At 47.0% G+C, this 25,126-nt stretch overlaps 1 protein-coding gene across 1 annotated transcript in view; it reads right to left on the bottom strand.

The window, feature by feature from the left end:
- Positions 1-25,126, bottom strand: part of CEP112 (centrosomal protein 112) — a 398,710-nt gene that overhangs the window by 149,650 nt on the left and 223,934 nt on the right. The window lies entirely within an intron of this gene.

Here is a 25,126-nt window from a genome sequence, read left to right as displayed (position 1 = left end):
CCATCATCTACCATCTGCCTCGTAACATTCCACTTACCCACCCTCTACCTGAAATCACTCCCATCATTCCATCCTCTGCTCAGTACTACTTCCATCATACATCCACTATCTAACTGAAATAATTCCCATCATTCTATCTTCTGCCCAGTACTCCTACCATCATAAACCTTCTTCCTGATAGTAGGTCAATAATCCACTCTCCACCTGGTACCACTCCCATCATCCTTTTTCTTCTAAGTACTGCTCCAATCATCCACTCTGTTCCTAAGTCATCACCCCCATCATTCACTTATTTATATGTACTGCTCCCATCATTCACTGTCTTGCTAACATACAACTCCCATCATCCACTTTCTTCCATGTACTGCATGAACCAGCCATTATCTTGCTAAGGTACTACTACCCCCATCACTCCCTCTCTTGCCAAGGTACCATTCCTATCATCCACCTTCTGCCAAGTACAACTTCCATCATCAACACTTTACCCTGGGTAACATTCCCCCAATCCATCCTCTTCCCTAGTAAAACTCCCTTCATTTCATTCTCTGCTTTTTCCTATCATTGGTTTGTTGCTCTCTCTCAGTCCTTTGTCACCCCCAATCTTTCTCTCACTGTCTCCCCAGCTGGCAGCTCTCTTCTTTTCACATAGCAGCCCCCCTTATTATTATTATATGAAAGCTTGTTTCTGGGTCTCTGTGCTTCTCTATATAATGCAGGTAGATCATGGCCGGTGGGAGGGGCAGGCAAGGTGCTGTACATAGCTTCCTGAAAACATTCACAGCCCATCAGTTCTTTTCCTAAGAGCCCTCAGTCCTGATACAAGTTGGCTCTTGGGAGGAGTTATGCAAATATCAAAATGCAGTGATGGGTGGGTGTCAGTCTGGAGGAGTGGGCATTCCTAGGTAGACAGGATTTGCATGAATACCACCCTAGGTATCTCCCGCATGTGATGCTAAGCCTCCATGATTGAAAGAACTGCTATTCAATGAATGAAAGGGTCAATGCTGGACATCCTCCAGCCATGAAAGAAATGGGCTTCTAATGCACATTGTGAGAAGCTCACAGTGTGCAATGAAATCAAATACACATTTTCAGAACAGGAGAGGAGCCGGTACAATTGAAGCGTTAAACTTTAATGGCATCCCAGTCTTAGTCCGTAGGGTTCAATATTGAGCTATAACAGCTTCAACTCTTCTGGGAAGGCCGTCCACAAGGTTTAGGAGTGTCTATGGGAATGTTTCACCATTCTTCCAGAAGCACAAAGGTGTTGACATCAGGACTCTGTGCAGGCCGGTCAAGTTCCTCCACCCCAAACTCACTCATCCATGTCTTTATGGACCTTGCTTTCTGCACTGGTCCCAATCATTTGGTGGAGGGGGGATTATGGTGGGGGGGGGGTTGTTTTTCAGGGGTTGGGCTTGGCCTCTCAGTTCCAGTGAAGGGAACTCTTAAGGCGTCAGCATACCAAGACATTTTGGACAATTTCATGCTCCCAACTTTGTAGGAAAGGTTTGGGGATGGCCCCTACCGGTTCCAACATGACTGTGCACAAAGCATGGCCCCTAAAGACATGGATGAGTGAGTTTGGGGTGGAGGAACTTGACCGGCCTGCACAGAGTCCTGACCTCAACCCCATAGAACACCTTTGGGATGAATTAGTGTGGTACTGCTCTAGCACGGCTCCTAAAGACATGGATGAGCGAGTTTGGGGTGGAGGAAGTTGACTGGCCTGTACAGAGTCCAGGCCTCAACCCAAAAGAAAAAACTTTGGGATGAATTGGAGCGGAGACTGCGAGCCAGGCCTTCTCGTTCAACATCAGTGCCTGACCTCACAAATGCCCTTCTGGAAGAATGGTGAAACATTCCCATAGACACTCCTAAACCTTGTGGACGGCCTTCCCAGAAGAGTTGAAGCTGTTATAGCTGCAAAGGGTGGGCCAACCCAATATTGAACCCTACAGACTAAGACTGGGAGGTCATTAAAGTTCATGTGTGTGTAAAGGCCAGCGTCCCAATACTTTTGGTAATATAGTGTACATATTAACTTTTTTTTATGGTTCCTACACGACCTGATCCCCACAAATATTCCTCAGCTATAAGGGATCAGAACCCCTCCATAGATAGGGCTAGTATATACACACCGTATCCAAGCAGCTCCCTACTAACTTGAGGAAGATACTGAAGAGTGAACCGCACGGGGTGTGAGGAACAGAAAGGCTCTGGATCTCTTCTTATGTTCTCAGCATTCCTCAGAGTGCTAGCTGAAGGCCTCTGGCTAAAATACACGCCAATGCACTGCCGTACTTCTCAATACCGCTCATTTATTATTTAAATTAGGAGATACAGACATCTGACAGTCTTACTATTTATATCTAATGGAAGCTGTGGAGTTCCTCAGATGAAAGTGCAGCGGGCAGCCTCAGGGTTAGCAGGATCAAGAACTACTGGTAACTGGCCAACCAGGCAAAGCAAGGTGGGGGGGGGGGGGGGGGGATTAAATATGTTACCTTTATTAAAAACATAACAGAATTAATCATTTAACCACTTAAGCCCCGGAAGATTTTACCCCCTTCCTGACCAGGGCCTATTTTGCGATTCGGCACTGCGTGACTTTAACGGACAATTACGCGGTTGTGCGACGCTGTACCTAAACGAATTTCACGTCCTTTTTTTCCCACAAACAGAGCTTTCTTTTGGTGGTATTTGATCACCAGTGCGATTTTTTGATCATGCGCTATAAACAAAAAAAGAGCGACAATTTTGCAAAAATAACAATATTTTTCACATTTTTTTATATGAAATTCCCAAAAGAAAAAATCAAAATTTTTTAACATTTTCAGCCAATTTGTTTTATGCTACATATGTTTGGTAAAAAAAATTGCAAAAAGTGTATTTTGATTGGTTTGCGCAAAAGTTATTGCGTTTACTAACTAAGGGAAAGATTTTTGTCATTTTTGTTGTTTTTTTTTTAATGCGTAATGGCGGCAATCTGCGATTTTTTTTGCAGTACTGCGACATTGCGGCGGACAGATCGGACCCTTGACTGACATTTTTGACACTTTTGGGGTTACCAGTGACATTACTGCAGTAATCAGTGCTATACATATGCACTGTTACTGTAAAATTACACTGGCAGTGAAGGGGTTAACTTTTTTGAGAGGGAGGGGTTATGTGTGTCCCTAGGGGCATGATTCTAACTGTGATTGGCTGTGGCTTGAGGTGTATGAACAGTGATCAATGGTCCTACATAGTAGAACCGTATGATCACCATTCATACACAGGGGAGAATGACAGGCGGCTTGTTTACATCAGCCGCCTGCCTTTCTCCCTCTGCACCGACGATCGCGAGTGACCAGTGGACATCGGGTCCGCCGGTCACACGCACGGGGGGGGGGGTCCGTGACCACTCGGGAGCGGGAGCACGCCTCCGGGGGCGCGGGCTCGCTCCCTAGACCCTCACAGGCTAGCAACGTAGTACTACATCGCTCTGCCTGTGAGGGGCTGACCACCGCAGTAAATAGTCGTGCGGCAGTCGGCAAGTGGTTAAATATTATTGCAACTCACATAGCTAGTGTCCAAAAAATGTCTGTATATCCCATAGCATAATATCCCTAATCTGAACTACACCCCAGCACTGCTCCTCGCCCTGAGTCCTTATGATAACCTTGATCTTTATCTTGGAGCCCCGTTTCAACAATGGTCCTTATCCTAACGTATACCTTATACTACCAATCCTGACCTTTGTCCTAAGCCAGATCCCATCCTTACTCTGATCCTTTGCCCCAACTTTGACAAGATTCCTCACTTCGATCCTGGTCCTCAATGTGTTACCATTCTATTTATGATCCTTGTCCCAACCTTCATCTGAACCCTCAGCCTGATCCTTCTCCTAAACCTGATACCATTCTATTTCTGATCCTTGTTCCAACCTTCATCTGAAGCCCCAGTCTGATCCTTGTTCTAAAAATGATTCCATCCCATTTCTGATCCTTGTTCCAACCCTCATCTGAACCCTCAGGACAGAAACACGTTTAGGACAAGGATCAGGCTGAGGGTTCAGATGAGGGTTGGAACAAGGATCAGAAATGGGATGGAATAATTTTTAGGACAAGGATCAGACTGGGGTTTCAGATGAAGGCTGGGATAAGGATAAGAAATAGGACAGAAACACGTTTAGGACAAGGATCAGGCTATTTCTTATCCTTATCCCAGCCTTCATCTGAAACCCCAGTCTGATCCTTGTCCTAAATCAGATCCCATCCCAATTCTGATCCTTTGCCCCAACATATTTATTAGTTTGACCAGATCCCTCATTTTCATCCTACCCCTCAATGTGATACCATTCTATTTCTGATCCCTGTTCCAACCTTCATCTGAACCCTCCGCCTGATCCTTGTGCTAAAAATAATTCCATCCCATTTCTGATCCTTTTCCCAACCTTCATCTGAACCCTCAGCCTGATCCTTGTCCTAAACGTGTTTCCATCCTATTTCTTATGCTTATCCCAGCCTTCATCTGAAATCTCAGTCTGGTCCTTGTCCTAAACCAGATCCCATCCCAATTCTGATCCTTTGTCCCAACATATTTATTAGTTTGACCAGATCCCTCATTTTCATCCTACCCCTCAATGTTATATCATTCTATTTCTGATCCTTGTCCCAACCTTTATCTGAACCCTCAGCCTGATCGTTGTCCTAAAGGTGATTGTGTCCTATTTCTGATCCTTAACCCAGTCTTCATTTGAAGCCTCAGCCTAATCATTGTCCTAAAAGTGATTCCATTCTATTTCTGATCCTTGTCCCAACCTTCATCTAAACCCTCAGTCTGATCCTTGTCCTAATGGTGATTCCATCCTATTTCTGATCCTTGTCCCAGTCTTCATCTAAACCCTCAGCCTGATCCTTGTCCTAAATGTAATTCCATTCTATTTCTGATCTTTGGTCCCAGTCTTGATCTAAATGCTCATCCGGGCCCTTGTCTTAAACCAGATCCCATACCATTTCTGATGCTTGTCCTAACCCTGATCTGAAATCTCAATGTAAGCCACCTTGTCCTAAACATAATTTAATCCCAAATCCATTCCCTGTCCCCTTCAGGCACCATCCTCACCTGGTAAGCACACTACTGTGACAAGTTAGGGAAGAGGTGATGCCACCCCTTGACAGGTGGCATAACAACAGAAACAGGTTTTATAACCTGCCCCCTTAATTGTTGCCCCAAAACCACTTGTTTGGTGGTCATGCTATCTGTCATTACCATATGTAGGCAGCTTTAGATTGGCATAAAAAGACAGATGCGACAAAGCACTCAAGCCCAACTGCGGCCATTTTTTTTTTTTTTAGTTGAGTTGAGAGTAGGTTCAAGCCAAAACTTCAGTCAAGTTGTTATTGCTGTTTCATTGGGGAGATGTACCTTTTAGTGACACCATTACAAGAAATGAGAGGGTGCGGGTTTAGCCGGAACAGGGAGACACAGGGAGCAATAAAAATCTGATAGAGGTTCTACATCCTCTTGGCTGGAGGTTCAACAATGGTTCTTTCTTGGTGATAACTGAGGCTATACGGTTAAAGTGTGTCTATGGTCAACATTTAAAATAATTTCTTAATTTCCACATTAAATTTCAATAATTTCTAGCCTGCTCCTAATAATCTGAATGAAATTGAAGTTTGAAAAGTAACTTTTTGAAGAATCACACACATTTACTTCCTTGAATGCAGGAATACATATTCACTATGCCTTGTGAGTAGGCACTCCTGTGACACACCTTGCCTTCTGAACTATAGAGGAGCTGAGAGAAGGAGTTTTTGGAGGCAGTAAAGGAAGCACATCTCTGATTTCAGGAAGCAAGGTACCATGGGTGTCAGGAGCAGGATCTGAACCCATAACCTCTGCTATGACTTGCAGTGGCTCTTGTTACTGAACCACCCAAGATGCTGGACAGCTCCCCCTCTGATCAGGGTTGCCAACCACCAGTATTTTTAATGGCAGCCAGTAAAAACTTGGCACTTTGCCAATGACAGGAAAAGGTTGTCAGTTAAAATGCAGCTGTGACGCTCAAATGCGCCGTTCTGGTCGAGAGCCGGCCGAGACCATCTAAGTGCCTGCTACAGTGTGTTCAGGCAGCAGGTGAAGGCGGTGCCTGAGCATGTGTCGTATGATGTCATGGTGCAAGGGAGTCGAGCAGAGCAGCCATAGCCGAGCGTATGGGTCTGCGGGACGGGACCAAGGAAAGTCAGGAGTCAGTGCTGTTTGGACTGGAGTGGACTGAAGGGACCTTGATAATGTTTCTGTTTGATCCCATGCTGCAACCACTCATTACTGACCTTGGCTTGTTTGCCAACTATGCTTCTGCTTGATACCAACCTGCAACCACTTGTTACCGACCTTTGGCTTGTTTACTGACTATGCTTCTGTTTGATCCCTACCTGCAACTACTCGTTACAGACCTTGGAATTGTTCCTTGATAATGCTTCCGCTTTATCCCCACCTGCAACCACCTGTTACCGACCTTTGGCTTGTTGCTGGACTAGGCTTCCATTTGATCCCAACCTGCAACCACTCGTTATTGACCTTTGGCTTGTTTACTGACTACACTTCCGCTTGATCCTAACCTGCAACCACTCATTACTAATCTGTGGCTTTTTCCTTGATAATGCTCCTGTTTGATCCCAACCTGCAACTACTTTTTACTAACCTTTGGCTTGTTGCTAGACTATGCTTCCGTTTGATCCCAACCTGCAACCACTCGTTACCAACCTTTGGCTTGTGTACTGACTACGCTTCTGCTTGATCCTAACCTGCAACCACACGTTACTGACCTTTGGCTTGTTTACTGACTACGCTTTTGCTTGATCCTAACCTGCAACTACTCCTTACCAATCTTTGGCTTTTTCCTTGATAATGTTTCCGTTTGATCCCAACCTGCAACCACTCATTACCGACCTTTGGCCTATTTACTGACTATGCTTCTGCTTGATCCTTACCTGCTTTATCTGATTCTGGACCTCGGCTTGCTTACCTCCTGGTGGGGGGATCCTGAGGACCGTGACCTTGTACTAACATGCAGCAAAACCCATCCCCACCATCAGAAGTTCTGGTGAATAGTGGTTAGTACTTAGACCCCACACCTCTGCTGAGCCTGTGTCATCCATCAGGGTGACCTGCTTGTATACCTATCCCGCTGGTCAGTGGGAGCCTCTCTACTGCTATAGCTACAGGTCTCTGAGCCTGACCTCTGACCAGTAAAATGGGTCATGTAGTCCTTAGAAATCAAAAGTAACCAAAGGAATGAGCAAGGAGAAACTGCAAAGCATGCTGGGAATCCAAAAAGTTGTGGATTGAAATGGCCAGCAGACAGGCCGCATTCACAACATGAAACGAGATTTTTCCAGTAATCTTATATTGGATTGTCAGTGATAACTATTGTTTATATTGTTATTACAATGCTGATGTTATAAAAATTAAAGTGTATGCTGTGACCAGAGAACTTCTTAAACCACTTGCCGACCGCACTATAGCCGAAAGATGGCTACAGCCTGGCTGGCTAGTTCTGGCGTGCTCTGTGATCACAGTCTCTGGAGGACACTGCTGATCACAGATTGAGGTAAAGAGCCGATCAGTGGCTCTTTACCATGTGATCAGCTGCGTCCAATCACAGCTTCTCATGGAGAAGCCGATTATCAGCATTCCTTTCCTCATGCTGACAGCATAAGGAGAGGAGAAGAGTGTGTATATCCGGCTTCTCTAAAAGGGACATGTGCACTGATTATCAGTGTCCTGATTATCAGTGCAGTCCTAACAGTGCACACCAGTGCTGCCAATCAGTGCTGCCTACCAATGCCCATGAGTACCATCTATCAGTGCCCATCACTGCTCATGAGTGCCACATATCAGTGTCTATCAGTGCAGCCCCATCAGTGCAGCCTATCAGTACCCATCAGTGTAGCCTATCAGTGCCCATCTGTGCAGCCCATCAGTGGCCCCCCGATCAGTGCAGCCTATCAGCGTCCATCAGTAAAGCCTCATCAGCGCACATCAGTGAAGTAGAAATATTATCTGTTTGCAAAATTTTATAACTATGAAAAGTTTTGTTTTCTTTTCTAAATTTTTCGGCCTTTATTCATTTATTTAACAAAAAATAAAAAAAAGCTCTATCTGTGTGAAAAAAATGATAAAAAATGTCATATGGGTACAGTGTTGCATGACTGCGCAATTGTCATTCAAAGTGTAACAGCACTGAAAGCTGAAAAATGGACTGGGCAGGAAGAGGGTAAGACTCCGTTCACACTGGGGCGACCAGGTCGCCTGACAGGTCGTCTGCCATAGAGTAGCTGTGGACCCGTTCTAATAGGAGCGACACAAGTCGCTCCGACTTAGAAAAAGGGTCCGGAGCTTCTTTGGGGCGACCTGAAGCGACCTGCATTGACTTCAATGATATGAAGTCCGTGCCGGTCGCTCCGAGGTGAGGTTGCCCCGGCAAGTAGCGTCGCCCCAGTGTGAACGGGGTCTCAAAGTGCCTGGCAAGCAACTAAAGTGTATCTAAACCCCTAAACAAATATCTAATATATTGAAGATTATCAGTCCTTAGATATGGTGGTTGCAATAATTTTATTCCTCTCCCCCCTTTATTTTCACCTGATGATCCAGCCAGTAACACACTTTCTGTTCTAAGGTGACGTATGTAAGGACTACAGAATACCTCCTCTCATCTCAAAAACATATGGGGGAGGTCAACTCTAGTCCAACAGGGAAGAACTCAAGCAGGGCTGACAACACTGCTTGGGATTTGATTACAGAGGCATTATGTTGTCAGTTCACAAAAACTCAAGCTCACTGGATTTCTAGAAGGATCAGGACTTCTTGTTATTTATTTATTAAAAGTGCTCATAAAGCTGAATGGACTACAATTGCGGTGACATCACTACACTTGTCCTCCATTAGGAATTGCAGTACCACTGCTGCGGTGGTAGATGGAACTTATAGTATTTTAATTCACAACATCCTGTGAATGAAAGAAGCGGCTGTGTGGGTGGAGCCACACCAAGCTGCTATAATTTCAAATTTGATGGAAGAAGAACCCAGTGATCCGGTCAGAAGGTGGGGCACTTTGGGGGTGGGGGGCTGTCCATGGTTTCTGTTAGCCCCCAAATATAGATGTAACATAAAACAATGGTTAAAAGATGGAGTTAATCTTTAAGTCCTGACCTGAAACATCAAAGTCCTAATTTGCTGAGCTGAAAATCTCTAGGAATGACTATGAGAAATTTTGTGGCATTTTAGGAGTCTAATTTATCCCTCAAAGTTGGGGTCAGGCTGTTTAACATGCATCTGCATCCTCAGGACTTATGTGGAGGATGGCTGTAACACAAAATTCGTTCCCAAGCCCCTTGAGTCTCAGGAGACGGCCTGTGAGAGAAACACTGGGAGAACCATGGAAGGGGTCTACATTTCTCTCAGGAAGATATTAGGGAGGCCAGTTTGGTTGGGAAAGTGATGTGTGTAAACTTGAGTAATTCAACTAAAAATATATGTTATTGTCAGAGAAATGGCCGTGCTGCAACTGGCAACTCCGCCAGTACTTCCAATGGCCACAATGGACTCAAGCCATAGACTCATTGTCAGAGAAATGGCTGTGCTGCAACTGGCAACTCCGCCAGTACTTCCAATGGCCACAATGGACTCAAGCCATAGACTCATTGTCAGAGAAATGGCTGTGCTGCAACTGGCAACTTCGCCAGTACTTCCAATGGCCGCAATGGACTCAGGCCATAGACTCATTCACTGGCCTATAAAAGGACTCTGCTCAGCCCATCAGATTGCTGGATTGTCTTCAGCTCCTCCTGTTTCCTGAGCGTTGCTACTTCCTGGATTCCAGTTTGACCCGGCTTGTTCCTGACCTGTCTGCTCTCTCTCCTGGCTTTGACCCTTGGCTTAGTCTGACCATCCCTGCTCCAGTTTGGCTCTCCTGTTATCTGACCTCGGCTTGGCTCACGGACTTGCTTCCTGTCTACCTGCCCTCCAGTACCTGATCTTGGCTTTCCCACAGACTTGTCTGCTCCAGGCCTTCCTGCTATACGTTTGGCTTGCACCTGTTGCAGCTTCCTGCCGAGCCCTGTGTTTGACCCCCGGCCAGTCTTACACCTACTGCCTGGTTGTTCCTGGTTTGTCCTTGGACTGTCCGGTGTATTCCCGCCCAGCGCTCTGCTAGAGACCGCCTGTCTACCATCAGGACCCTGCCGGCAACCAGTGCTTCTGTGGGCGCTACACCCTCTGTCTCAACCCCAGGGGTGTGCCGCACTCAGCCACAAGGGGAGCCCTCTCTGCATCTCGGCCTCGGATCAGGTACGTGACAGTTATGTAATAAGGAACATCTAGAAATGTTAATTGTTCCTAAGCAGAACCCCAAAAATCAAACTTTTGCCTTGAATTCTATCTGAAAAATAGTAGAGAGCTTCCTGTGCCTTGGTACTCTTGTTGCATTCACCTTTAACTGTATATCTGTTGTGTGAGATCTAAGGCACTGCTGCCTCTGACTGCCAGTCTTACCAGAATTGTGGTGAGGTTTGGTGAGGTCACTGCTGTGCTGCTTGCAGTTCTTCTCGCTGGAGAGGAAGCTGTACCTGAGGACCTGTAATGCAGGAATCTCCCTGCTTCTGCTTCATCTATTCTGTGGGTCTGGACTTCCTCCACCTGTCCTTCTGCTCCCTTGTCATTGCCCTACCTGTCATCAGAAGAGAAGCTCTGAAATGAGGAAGCAAAGCTCTGCCTCTACCAAGATGGCCAACTGTTAGGTTGCAGATTGGAACCTGCAACCTCTGTGGTGTCTGGTTGTAGCTCTTCTCGCTGAGCCACCTGAGATGCTGGACAGCTACCTACCTGATCTCCTAGAACAATCTTGCCTTGTCTCTTGTTTCCCCTAAACCTTGAACTCTTTTTCCTCCGATGAACTTCCTGATTTAGGCCATGTCCCTGCACTTCCTGTCTGTCACATCATTGTGCTATCTCCAGCTGATATCTCGCTCTTGTCACTCCTGCTGCCATCCGAAGCTCCAGTACCACTCATCACTGACCTTTGGCTTGTTCCTTAACTACGCTTCTGCTTGATCCCGGCAACCACTTGTTACTGACCTTTGGCTTGTTCCTTAACTACGCTTCTGCTTGATCCCGGCAACCACTTGTTACTGACCTTTGACTTGTTGACTGACTACACTTCCGCTTGACCAATACCTGCTATATCTGATACTGGACCCCGACTTGTTCGCCTCCTGGTGGGGCAATCCTGAGGACCGTGACCTGGCCCACCATCAGGAGCTCTATTGAAAAAAAGTCAGTGCGACTCTGGACTGCTTCGTGTGCCACTCAGATTCCTGCAGTCAATGGAGGTAAAGAAAGGACTCCCTGAATCCGCACATTAGTGCTGTCCCTGGAATAGGTGTATAAGTGGCATCCTCAGCCTGGATTCTGACCGGGCCACGCCTAATCTGTATGTTTACCTCCTAAGCATAAATTCCCCCTCCTCCCAATACAAATCTGCCCCCTGCTGAAACTCCCCTCTCAGCACAAAAGTCACAACTCTTAGCCCCCCCCTCCATCAAATTTCCCCTCCTAGAACAATACTTATCCCCTGCCGCCCCTCAAAAGCCCCCTTCCAACATAAATTCCCTTCCCCCAATCTCCTTGTGGTGCCCTCCCTATTTCACATGATACCACAGTGCCCAGGGCAGCCGCCCCTCCTGGTGACCAGTCCTTTACACTGTGCTTGCCTCTTTTTTCACACAGCTTCCTCTGTACAAGTCATCTTTAAATTAATTTTTATGTAATAAGTTTAAATTAAAGTGATTGAAAAAATGTATTTTTTATCTTTAAATAACAAACTATGTCTATACTTACCTGCTCTGTGCAATGGAATTACACAGAGAAGCCGCAAACCTATATTCAGGTCCCCCACCGGCACTCCTGGCCCCTCTCCTCTGTCTGGTGCCCCTGTGTGTGCACGTACCGGCACCCTGCTGCTGCTCCTGGCCCCTCCCCTCTGTCCAGTGCCCTCTTGCGTGCTCGCCGAGCCCCGCTGCTGTTCCTAGCGTCTCCCCTCTGTCCAGTGCCCTCGTGCGTGCTCGCCCCCGAGCCCCGCTGCTGTTCTTACCGTCTCCCCTCTGTCCAGTGTCTTGTGCGTGCTCACCCCCGAGCCCCGCTGCTGTTCCTAGCGTCTTCCCTCTGTCCAGTGCCCTCGTGCGTGCTCACCCCCGAGCCCCGCTGCGGTTCCTAGCGTCTCCCCTCTGTCCAGTGCCCTCGTGCGTGCTCGCCCCCGAGTCCCGCTGCTGTTCCTAGCGTCTCCCCTCTGTCCAGTGCCCTCGTGCGTGCTCGCCCCCGAGCCCCGCTGCTGTTCCTAGCGTCTCCCCTCTGTCCAGTGCCCTCGTGCGTGCTCGCCCCCGAGCCCCGCTGCTGTTCCTAACGTCTCCCCTCTGTCCAGTGCCCTCGTGCGTGCTCGCCCCCTGAGCCCCGCTGCTGTTCCTAGCGTCTCCCCTCTGTCCAGTGCCCTCCTGCGTGCTCACCCCCGAGCCCCGCTGCTGTTCCTAGCGTCTTCCCTCTGTCCAGTGCCCTCGTGCGTGCTCACCCCCGAGCCCCGCTGCGGTTCCTAGCGTCTCCCCTCTGTCCAGTGCCCTCGTGCGTGCTCGCCCCCGAGCCCCGCTGCTGTTCCTAGCGTCTCCCCTCTGTCCAGTGCCCTCGTGCGTGCTCGCCCCCGAGCCCCGCTGCTGTTCCTAGCGTCTCCCCTCTGTCCAGTGCCCTCGTGCGTGCTCGCCCCCGAGCCCCGCTGCTGTTCCTAACGTCTCCCCTCTGTCCAGTGCCCTCGTGCGTGCTCGCCCCCTGAGCCCCGCTGCTGTTCCTAGCGTTTCCCTTCTGTCCAGTGCCCTCGTGCGTGCTCGCCCCCTGAGCCCCGCTGCTGTTCCTAGCGTTTCCCTTCTGTCCAGTGCCCTCGTGCGTGCTCGCCCCCTGAGCCCCGCTGCTGTTCCTAGCGTTTCCCTTCTGTCCAGTGCCCTCGTGCGTGCTCGCACCCAAGTCCTGCTGCTGCGTCTATTGACACAGGCAACAGGACTCGGCCCTGAAACCCCCCCCCCCCCCCTGCTCCCTTGTCACTGGCTTTGACAGCACTTGGAGCCAATGGCTTCCAGTGCCCCAGCAAAATCAGCGAGACCCGCAAGTGAGGGGAAAGAAGAGCTGAAGACGTGCACAGCGCTGGATCTAATGAGGGCTCAGGTAAGTAAAAAGGGGAGGGGGGATGCTGACACCTAAACATTTTTTACCTTAAAGTAAGGAATACATGAAAGGGTAACTCCACCTTCGTGGGGAAAAAAATAGCAAACAAAGAAAAAATGACATAGCGTATACAATTGCAACAAGTAATATTGTAATTAAATGTTTTTAAAAATTAGTTTTCCTTTTGATTCTTCAGCCGCTGTAATTTTCTGAAAATGCAATGCAATATGGCTGCCTGGAGTTGTTCTGTACACAGAATGTATACTGACCACACCCCAGGAACATCACTTCCTGCTTGTGTGATTGGTTCAATGATTTTTCCCAGAAGTCTTCACTAAGTCAGATTTCAGGCATCCCCTGCAACACAAATTTTTTGGTGAGATCCTCCCAATTGGAACACATCTAAAGGGATGCAGGCCCAGCAGATTTCCTCATTAGTGTTCTGCAGGTGCACAGCTGATTGATAATTATGAAACCACTCCCATTAGACTCACTCCTCACAGGGGCACAGAGGAACAAACCAGTGATTTCTTCAGAATAACATAAGGTATAAATCTGTAACAAAGGTTGTTCTAATCCTTGCAATGTACAGAGATCACCCAGAAGGGAATGTTTGTTTCTCAACAAAAGTGGAGTTACGCTTTAAGGTAAAAAATGTTTAGGCTTTATAACCACTTTAAGTAGAGGATTCTCAACACTGAATGGAGAGAAGTACAAGCCCTCTAGCCCGTAATACGGCTCCTTTCCATGTACACCGCATTACCAAAAGTATTGGGACGCCGGCCTTTACACACACATGAACTTTAATGGCATCCCAGTCTTAGTCCGTAGGGTTCAATATTGAGTTGGCTCCACCCTTTGCAGCTATAACAGCTTCAACTCTTCTGGGAAGGCCGTCCACAAGGTTTAGGAGTGTCTATGGGAATGTTTCTCAACCTTTTTCAGTCGAGGCACCCTTTAAAATTGTTGACCTCAAGGCACCCCTTAACCACTTAAGCCCCAGAAGATTTTACCCCCATTCCGACCAGGGGGTATTTTGCGATTCGGCACTGCGTGAATTTAACGGACAATTGCGCGGTCGTGCAACGCTGTACCTAAACGAATTTGGCGTCCTTTTTTTCCCACAAACAGAGCTTTCGTTTGGTGGTATTTGATCACCTGTGCGATTTTTTGATCACGCGCTATAAACAAAAAAAGAGCGTCAATTTTGCAAAAATAACAATATTTTTCACATTTTTTTATATGAAATTCCGCCCAAAAAAAATGTAAAAATCAAAATTTTTTAACATTTTCGGCCAATTTGTTTTATCCTACCTATGTTTGGTAAAAAAAAAAATCGCAAAAAGCGTATTTTGATTGGTTTGCGCAAAAGTTATCGCGTTTACTAACAAAGGGAAAGATTTTTGTCATTTTTGTTGTTTTTTTTTTTAACGTGTAATGGCGGCGATCTGCGATTATTTTTGCGGTACTGCGACATTGCGGCGGACAGATTGACACTTTTGGGGTTACCAGTGACATTTCTACAGTAATCAGTGCTATATATATGCACTGTTACTGTAAAAATACACTGGTAGTGAAGGGGTTAACTTTATTTGGGAGGGAGGGGCTGTGTGTGTCCCTAGGGGCGTGCTTTCTACTGTGATTGGCTGTGGCTTGAGCTGTAAGGACACTGATCAACGGATCTACATAGTAGATCCATGTGATCGGTGTCTTTACAGCGAGGAGAATGACAGGTGGCTTGTTTACACAAGCTGCCTGACTTTCTCCCTCTCCCCCGCCGATCGCAGAGTGGCCGGCGGACATCGGGTCCGCTGGTCACGCGCGCGGGGGGGGGTCCGTGACCACGCGGGAGCGGGTGCGCGCCTCCGGGGGCGCGCGCTCGCTCCCTAGACCCTCACAAGCTAGCGACGTAGACCTACGTTAGTTTGCCTGTGAGGGGCTGACTGCCGACGTAGATAGTCGTGCGGCGGTCGGCAAGTGGTTAACCACTTAAGCCCCAGCCCTATTTCGGACACTTTTTGTTTACAAGTTAAAATCAGTATTTTTTCCTAGAAAACTACTTAGAACCCCCAAACATTATATATATTTTTTAACAAAGACTCTGGAGAATAAAATGTCGGTCATTGCAATATTTTTTGTCACGCGGTATTTGCGCAGCAGTCTTTAACCACCTCCCACCCGGGCCATAGTACATATACGGCCGGGTGGATGTCTCGTCCTTCTGAATGGACGTTCCGGAACGTCCTTCAGAAGGAGAGAGATCGCGCCGCCGCGGGCACGCGCAGTGGCGCGATCTCGATGTGCCTGTGTCCCTAGGACACAGAGCAACAAGCCTCGGCAGGAGGGCCCTGTGATTGGCCCTCCTGATCACATGACGGCTGTGACCAATCACAGCCGTCATGTAATGTCAATACAGCCATTGTAACGGCTTCGATCTCTTCTCCTCCTGACAGATCCTGTCAGTGAGGAGAAGAGGATCAATTCTGCAGCTGGGGTGATCAGTGAGTATTTCTAATTACTCACTGATCACAGGGGGGGTCTGTGCTGGTAATCAGATGATTGATTACCAGTGCAGCCCTGGGGGGAGGGGATGCCACTAGAGCAGTGATGGCGAACCTTGGCACCCCAGATGTTTTGGGACTACATCTCCCATGAAGCTCAAGCACTCTGCAGTATAGTTGTGCATCATGGGAAATGTAGTTCCAAAACATCTGGGGTGCCAAGGTTCGCCATCACTGCACTAGAGCCACCAGGGATGCACACCCATGACCACCAGGGATGGCAAACAGGGCTCAGAGAGCCTGCCAGTGGTGCCCCCCTATCAGTGCTGCCCACCAATGCCATCTATCAGTGCTGCCCACCAGTGCCCGTTATTGCCATCTATCAGTGCCGCCCACCAGTGCCCATTATTGCCCACCAGTGCTGCCTATCAGTGCCCATCAGTGCCCCCCATCAGTGCCGATCAGTGCCGCCCATCAGTGCCACCCATTAGTGCCCATCAGTGCCGCCGATCAGTGCCCATCAGTGCTGCCTATCAGTGCCCATCAGCGCTGCCTATCAGTGCCCACCAATGCTGCATATCAGTGCTATCTATCAGTGCCACATATCAGTGCCCATCAGTGCTGCATATCAGTGCCACCCCATCAGTGCCACCCCATCAGTGTCTCCTCATCAGTGCGGCGTCATCAGTGCTCATCAGTGCAGGAAAAAACGTATCTATTTACAAAATTTTATAACCTAAACAAAAAACTTTTTCTTTTTTTCAAACTTTTCGGCCTTTTTTTATTTGTGCACCAAAAAAGAAAAAACCTGGCGGTGATCAAATACCACCAAAAGAAAGCTCTATTTGTGGGGAAAAAAATGACATCAATTTGGTTTAGGTACAGTGTTGCATGACCGCGCAATTGTCATTCAAAATGCAACAGCGCTAAAAGCTGAAAATTGGTCTGGGAAGGAAGGGGGTTTAAGTGCCCGGTATTGAGGTGGTTAAAACGCCATTTTTTTGGAAAAATTTTGAAAAATCACATTTTACTGCATTTAAAAAATACTAAACAGTAAAGTTAGACCATTTTTTTTGTATATTGTGAAAGATGATGTCACGCCGAGTAAATAGATACCCAACATGTTACGGTTTAAAATTGCGCCCCCCCATGGAATGGCGACAAACTACGGTCAATAGAGATCTCAATAGGCGACGCTTTAAATTTTTTTAACGGTTACCATTTTAGAGTTAGAGTGTAGCTCTTTTTTTTTAATTATTGCCCACGCTCTGGCGATTGCGGCGATACCTCACATGTGTAGTTTGAACAGCAATTTAATTTGCGGCTCGACTTCCGTATATGTTTTTTTTCGTGCGCGAGCTAATGGTGACGGGGGCGGCTAAATTTTTATTTTTTTTTCCTATTTATTTTATTTATTTTTTTAACTTTATTACAGATTTAAAAAAAAAAAAGAATCTGATCACTTTTATTGCTGTCACAAGAAATGTAAACATCCCTTGTGACACCAATATGCAGTGACAGGTACTCTTTATGGAGGGATCGAGGGTCTAAATGTATGCAAAACGCCGAAAACGGCATTTTTGCATACAGCCATTTTTAAAATTTGCCGCCTTTTGCAGCAGAGTAACCCGGAAGTGACGTCATGGACGCCGCCTCCTTGTTACGTCATCGGAGACCCGATAGAAGCCGTTTCCGGCTGTGATCGGGACTCCATCCAGCCCGCAGACGTGCCGGCTGGGTGCTCGGGGTTCCCGGTGGGACGGGAGGCCCAAGCAAAGTCACAGAAGGCGGCGGGGGGGGGGGGGGGACGTCCCCTCCCGCTCACCCGGGTAACGATCGAGCGGCATTGGTCATTACCGACGGAAAGCCGACTGAAACCATGGTACCGGGATGATGCCTCTAGCTAGAGGCATCATCCCGGTATAAGACCGCAAAGTCTGCCGACGTAAATATACGTCACTTTGCGTTAAGTGGTTAAAACTATGGACAATCTCGATGCACCCCATTCTGAAATGTAAAAAACAATTCTAATAGCTTTACACAATGCAGCAACATCCACGCATAGTACACCCAATGTTAGAGGCGATTTATTTTTCTAAAGCAAATACACCTTTGCACACCGGTACTGACTAGTATTTCAATGTTTCTCTTCTCCCTCAATTTCTCTCCATCAGTCAGCTAATGTCACCCCAGGGCTGAGGGAGAGGGGCAGAGGGGGGTCAAACAAAGACACTGTGAAGGCAACAGACATCCTCCTTAATAAATGATGAAGTCATTGCTTGTTAGGATGCGAGGGTCTAGAAAGTCGTAATGGTGCCCAATGAAAACCCCTGGCTTTGTGTAACTAAAAGTCAGGCTTCATCCACACCCTGGCTTGTATAAAATTTTTGATCAATGTTTAGGCATTTTGCTGAGGCCCCTCTGAAGAAACCTCAAAGCACCCTGGTTGTAAAAGGCTGGTCTATGGAAATGTTTGACCATTCTTCCAGAAGCTCATTTGTGAGGTCAGGCACTGATGTTGAATGAGAAGGCCTGGCTAGCAGTCTGCACTCCAATTCATCCCAAAGGTGTTCTATCGGGTTGAGGTCAGGATTCTGTGCAGGCCAGTCAAGTTCCTCCACCCCAAACTTCATCTACGTCTTTATGGACCTTGCTTTGTGCACTGGTCCAAATCATTTGCTGGAGGGGGGATTATGGTGTGGGGGAGGGGGGATTATGGTGTGGGGGTGTTTTTCAGGGGTTGGGCTTGGCCCCTTAGTTCCAGTGAAGGGAACTCTTAAGGCGTCAGCATACCAAAACATATTGGACAATTTCATGCTCCCAACTTTGTGGGAGAAGTTTGGGGATGGCCCCTTCCTGTTCCAACATGACTGCACACCAGTGCACAAAGCAAGGTCCATAAGGGCATGGATGAGCGAGTTTGGGGGGGAGGAACTTGACTGGCCTGCACAGAGTCCTGACCTCAACCCGACAGAACACCATTGGGATGAATTATTGTGGTACTGCTCTAGCAAGGTCCATAAAGACATGAATGAGCAAGTTTGTGCAGGCCAGTCAAGTTCCTCCACCCCAAACTCGCTCATCCATGCCTTTATGGACCTTGCTAGAGCAGTACCACACTAATTCATCCCAAAGGTGTTCTATTGGGTTGAGGCCAGGACTCTGTGCAGGCCAGTCAAGTTCCTCCACCCCAGAGTCCTGGCCTCAACCCAATAGAACACATTTGGGATGAATTAGTGCAGTACTGCTCTAGCAAGGTCCATAAAGACATGGATGAGTGAGTTTGGGGTGGAGGAACTTGACTGGCCTGCGCAGAGTCCAGACCTCAACCTGATAGAACACCTTTGGGATGAATTTAGAGCGTAGTTTTCGAGCCAGGCCTTCTCGTCCAACATCTGTGCCTGACCTCACAAATGCCCTTCTGGAAGAATGGTGAAACATTCCCATAGACACTCCTAAACCTTGTGGACAGCCTTCCCAGAAGAGTTGAAGCTGTTATAGCTGCATAGCGGAGCCAACTCAATATTGAACCCTACGGACTAAGACTGGGATGCCATTAAAGTTGATGTGTGTGTAAAGGCCGGCGTCCCAATACTTTTAGTAATTTAGTGTATATCATCTGTGTATTAAGCCGTTTGCCTGGAGTTCAGCTTTTATTATGTTTAGCGGGGAGATTATCCAAGGACGGGTGATGGTGAAAATAGCCAATAGGGTAAAAGCGTTCGCTAATTTCAGTAAAACTCTACAAAGTTTTCTGACTTCAGAAATTCATTTCTCAGCAATTAGGATGCAATAACCTCCCAATTACTGGGGGGCCTCATTTACTGGAGTCTGAGGCTGATTTACCATCTTAGCAGCCTACTGAATGCTTGTTTGATTCTGCTGGAATCGGGTGACGGAGTGAACTGCCTTTTTATCATTTATTAGCAGGCCGTGTTTAATAGGTAAAAGCAGGAATATTAAACAGCTAATGCCGGTCTTCAGGACCAAAGGAGGATTGCAGACAGATACTCATTAGCGAAGTTACAGCCAAAAAAACACCATCTACGGAGAGAGAGGGAGAGCGTTCGAGCGGCTTTTATCCGGAATATTCTGGAGGTGGGAGGTGGAAACCAGAGTAGAAAAATCAGAATTTTCTTCTTTTACAGAAATCCTCCACATGTTATATTCAGTGGGAACATGTAAGCGATATAATAAGGACCTGAACTCCGTCTAAACCCGACCATAGCTTCATCCTTTGCATGCACTCATTAACTCCATACCATACTGGAGGGATCCAGGTCATTGTAATTCCCATTGTCCTTCTCCGTGCATTTACCACTTCTCTATTAAAGAGGCCTTGTCTCCAACGTGGACACAGAAAATACACTATATTGTCAAAAGTATTGGGACGCCTCTCTATATACACTATATTGTCAAAAGTATTGGGACGCCTCTCTATATACACTATATTGTCAAAAGTATTGGGACGCCTCTCTATATACACTATATTGTCAAAAGTATTGGGACGCCTCTCTATATACACTATGTTGTCAAAAGTATTGGGACGCCTGCCTTTGCACACACATGAACTTTAATGGCATCCCAGTCTTAGTCCGTAGGGTTCAATATTGAGTTGGCCCACCATTTGTAGCTATAACAGCTTCAACTCTTCTGGAAAGGCTGTCCACAAGGTTTAGGAGTGTCTATGGGAATGTTTGACCATTCTTCCAGAAGGGCATTTGTGAGGTCAGGCACTGATGTTGGAGGAGAATGCCTGGCTCGCGGTCTCCGCTCTAATTCATTCCATAGGTGTTCTATCGGGTTGAGGTTAGGACTCTGTGCAGGTCAGTCAAGTTCCTCCACCCCAAACTCGCTCATCCATGTCTTTAGCTTGAACTGGATGGACTATTGTCTTTATTCAACCTCAACTACTATGTAATTTATGGACGCTGCTAAAGCAGTACCACACTAATTCACTCCAAAGGTGTTCTATCTGGTTGAGGTCAGGACTCTGTGCAGGCCAGTCAAGTTCCTCCACCCCAAACTCACTCATCCATGTCTTTAGGGACCTAGATTTGAGCACTGGTGTGCAGTCATGTTGGAACAGGAAGGGGCCATCCCCAAACTCCTCCCACAAAGTTGGGAGCATGAAATTGTCCAAAATGTCTTGGTTTTCTGACGCCTTAAGAGTTCCCCTCACTGGAACTAAGGGGCCAATCCCAACCCCTGAAAAACAACCCCACACCATAATCGCCACTACACCAAATTATTTGGACCAGTGTAAAGTCACTTTCTCTACTAACTAGAGTCCCCTCTGTTATATCAGGTTATATCGCTCAGTGCCTTTGTTTTTTTTTTTTAAATGATGTGGGGCAATACCACATGTTGCAGCGCCGATGTCAGTCAGCTGATGTTGCGGCGCTCTCTTGCCCTGCTCAGAGGACTGCAGAGGGAGGAGCTGAGGTTCCCTCTGATGTCACAGGGAGGAGAGCCTCGGGAGGTCACGTGACTGCTTAGCAGCCGTCTTCAATAAGGTATTGTGCCGCATAAATTTTATAAAACAAAGGCACTGAGCGATATTACCTGATATAACAGATGGAATTCTAGTTAGTAGAGAAAGTTATTGTACATAGTATGGCAGTAGCAGGGGAGGGGCGGGGAGTAGGGATGATCGAACGGTTCGGGTCGACCATCGGTTCGACCCGAACATTGACTGTTCGAGGTTCGGCCGAATTTAGAACTTTTTGCTGAAAAAGTTCGGAATTCAGCAACCAGAACCGACCAAAATGCAATGGGCCAGGAAATGGGCTTTAAAAGCCCATGATTGGACCAGAACCATTAGTAAAAGCCAATTGAGGGGGCAGGAGAATGCTAGGAATGTGATTGGAGTGACTAGGGGGTCCAGAGGCCAATCATTAGTGAATACGCCCCCCAGTATATAAGATAGCCCCACCAAATTCCTAGCATTTTAATATAGGGACATGGAAGAGAGTGGAAGCAGTTCTGTTACTTCTGCTTCAAAAGTGTCATTTAGCATTTATTAGTGTCAGGAAAGGGATATCTAGTGTAGTTAGGGTGCTCTTTTACACTTTAGTTAGATTCAAAAATCAAGTTTCTGTAGGGAAAGTGTTATGTGCCAGGGTGCCCGTAGTGTAGTGTTGGGTGAACTGACTCTGACTGCTATGGCAGGGTGACCAAACCCTTCCATTTCAGGGTGACCTCTATAGAGAAAAGATCTCTCTTAGGTGACTTATAGAACAGGGATATGGCTTCTCTCCGGTCAGCCTGCTTTTTGCTGCAGGCGTTTATATGGCTTTTTTGAGGACATGTTTGGAGTCAGGCATGACATCTGAACTTGTGTATAGGGGTATATATACACACACGTATATATATATATACACCTACACATATATAGGTGTGAAAGTAGCAGAACACTATGCTTGCGCTAATGAAATAATTAACACCCATATGGCTCCGCTCCTATCACATCTATATATGTGTATGTGTATAATACATATAAGTGTGCGTGTAAAAAAATGCCCCAAAAAAAAGCCTGCAATAACACACCTGGGCGTTTTTTTTTTGGCGCAGGCGTTTTTTTGGGGTCTTTGGAGTCAGGCATGACATCTGAACTTGTGTATAGGGGTATATATACACACACACTTACATGTATTATACACATATATAGGTGTGATAGGAGCGGAGCCATATGGGTGTTAATTATTTCATTAGCGCAAGCATAGTGTTCTGCTACTTTCACACCTATATATGTATATCTGTATATATACATACATGGGTGTATGTATATATACCCCTACACAGAAGTTCTGATGTTATGCCTGCCTCCAATAACACCCAAAAAATGCCCAAAAAAACGCTTGCTACAAAACCGGCAAGGTGTGAAAATAGCGGAGCCATATCCCTGTTCTATAAGTGACCTAATAGATACAATCTTTTTTTTTTCTGGTTCTGGACATGCTACAGAGCTGAAACTTCACAGGTACACTTTTTAGACCCCCCAGACACTAAATCCAAAATCTCATTTTTTTTTTTTCAATAATTTTTTTCAATAATTGTCTCTCTATCAAAAATGACAATTTTTAAGAACTTTTTTTTGTGTGATTAATAGTCTCTGGGGCATGACCCAGAACCCTAGGCACTTTTTATGGGCATTTATTGGGTTTTAGGGATTCAAAATGGGTTTTTTTGATTACCGAAGTTTGGGTCCCATTAATTTCAATGGGGTTCTGAAATCCGGGCCGAACTTTTTGGAAGTTCTGGTCGAACCGAACTTTTGAAAAGTTTGATCATCCCTAGTGGGGAGGACACGGCTCACACACAGGAGCTGATATGCAGGGAGGGGAGGGGGGAGAGGACAGTGCAGGGCTGTGGATGACAGAGGCACATAAACTGACCACAGTTTTAGGGCTCAGCAGCCATGATATACCGTGGTCAGTTTACAGAGGGGAGGGCAGAGCCAGGCAGGATCAGCCAGGTTTTTAGGTAATAGAAGGGGCCACATGCTTTCAAGGAACAGGATCATATTTTTTTTGGGTAACAAACGCTTTAAGAGTTCCCTTCACTGGAACTAAGGGACCAAGACCAACCCCTGAGAGACAACCCCACACCATAATCCCAACTCCACCAAATGGTTTGGACCAGTGCACAAAGCAAGGTCCATAAAGACATGGATGAGTGAGTTTGAGGTGGAGGAACTTGACTGGCCTGCACAGAGTCCTGATCTCAACCCGATAGCACCCCTTTGGGATGAATTAGAGCACAGACTGTGAGCCAGGCCTTCCCATCCACATCAGTTGCCTGACCTCACAAAAGTGCTTTTGGAAGAAGGGTCAAATATTCCCATAGACACTCCTAAACCTTGTGGACAGCCTTCCCAGAAGAGTTGAAACTGTTATAGTTGCAAAGGGTTGGCCAACTCATTATTGAACCCTACGAATTAAGACTGGGATGCCAATAAAGTTTATGTGCATTTCCCAATATGGCAGGTATCCTAATAATTTTGACAATATAGTGTATATAAAAAGTTTACTTGCAGAGTTTTTCATTCCATAAATAATTTTTATTGATTTGTAATGTTCCTCTTAAATTGGTAGAGAAGGTGACTACTCCAGGAAGAATTCATTCCCTAGCACAACCCCCTTCCCCCTTGCCTGTCATAGTCTTCTTGGTGTCAGGACACTATCCGCAGGAGAAGCTCACGAAGACCTGGCATTCCTGCCAGTATCTTACATGGTCACATAAATGCGCGTGCTGGCGCACAGCCAGCCTGGACTGGCACCATATGGCCTTTATAAGGGAGCCAGTTCCTCCTGGTTGATCTTCGGCTCTCCAGTGCATTTGTTCCTGTGGTACCCCTGAATCTGTGGACACTTGTTCCTGAATCGGCTTGACCCTGGGGCGGTCTTCTGCCTGCTTCTGGATCTGACCTTGGCTTGTTATAAGGACTGTCTGATCCTGCTCCTCTGTGTATGACCCTGGCTACCCTCCTGACCACACATGCTCTTGTCCACACCCAGTACCTGACCCCTGGTTATGAACTGGCTTCTCTCCTGACTCCTGCTCTGCCTGTATCCTGCTACTTCCCTCGGGTACCACCACTCTGCAGACACTATCCTGTTGTCTCATCAGAGTACCTGGACATCTCCTGTGACAAAACATCCCAGCAAGTAATTCCAGCAGACAACCCGTGCTTCTGTGAGCCTGACTTCTCCTGTTCCACCTCCAGAGGAGTCTGGAGATTAGCCCCAAAGGAAGCCCTCTCTCCATTGGCCTCCAGCACCAGGTACTTGGAGTGTCTGAATACGGTCTATTCTGGCCCAGCTTCTCCACCCCTCCCTTAAGCTCCCTAAATAACCTTTTCTTTAGCTGATGTTGTGGGAGTGAAAGGCAATAAAGTGTCACTTTAAGCGGAACTTTACACAACTTGATAAAAAAGAATGTTCTTTAGTAAGGAACATCCATTCCACATTAATAATTACCCCACCAAAATAAGCGTGTGCTGTTAACTGCCTCCAGCATTGCTCGTTTCTTCTTGCTGGAGGCCGCCATGTTGCTGAAGCCCAGAGACCCTAAACAGCTGTAAATCATGAGGCAGAACTAAACTAGGAATAGACCGATTATCGGTGCGGCCGATATGCACTTTCCCCGTTATAGCGGTATCTGCCCCGGAACAGGACGATATTTTTGTGCCTTCTTAGGCCGCCTCCCTCGCCTTGCACAGCCTCATCTGGAGTCAGGACTAGTCTCGTGGGAGTGTATCACAGCCATACACCCACCCACAGCAGCCCGGTGCCAGCCACCCACATCCACAAGCCCTGTACCAGCCAGCCAGCCAGCCACCTACAGGCCCTGTACCAGCCAGCCACCCA

This window comes from Pelophylax lessonae, assembly GCF_965119305.1.
Source record: "Pelophylax lessonae genome assembly, chromosome: 11".
Classification (NCBI taxonomy): Eukaryota; Metazoa; Chordata; class Amphibia; order Anura; family Ranidae; genus Pelophylax; species Pelophylax lessonae.
Note: the sequence above shows the minus strand (reverse complement) of the source record. Positions and strands in the feature narration are given on the sequence as shown.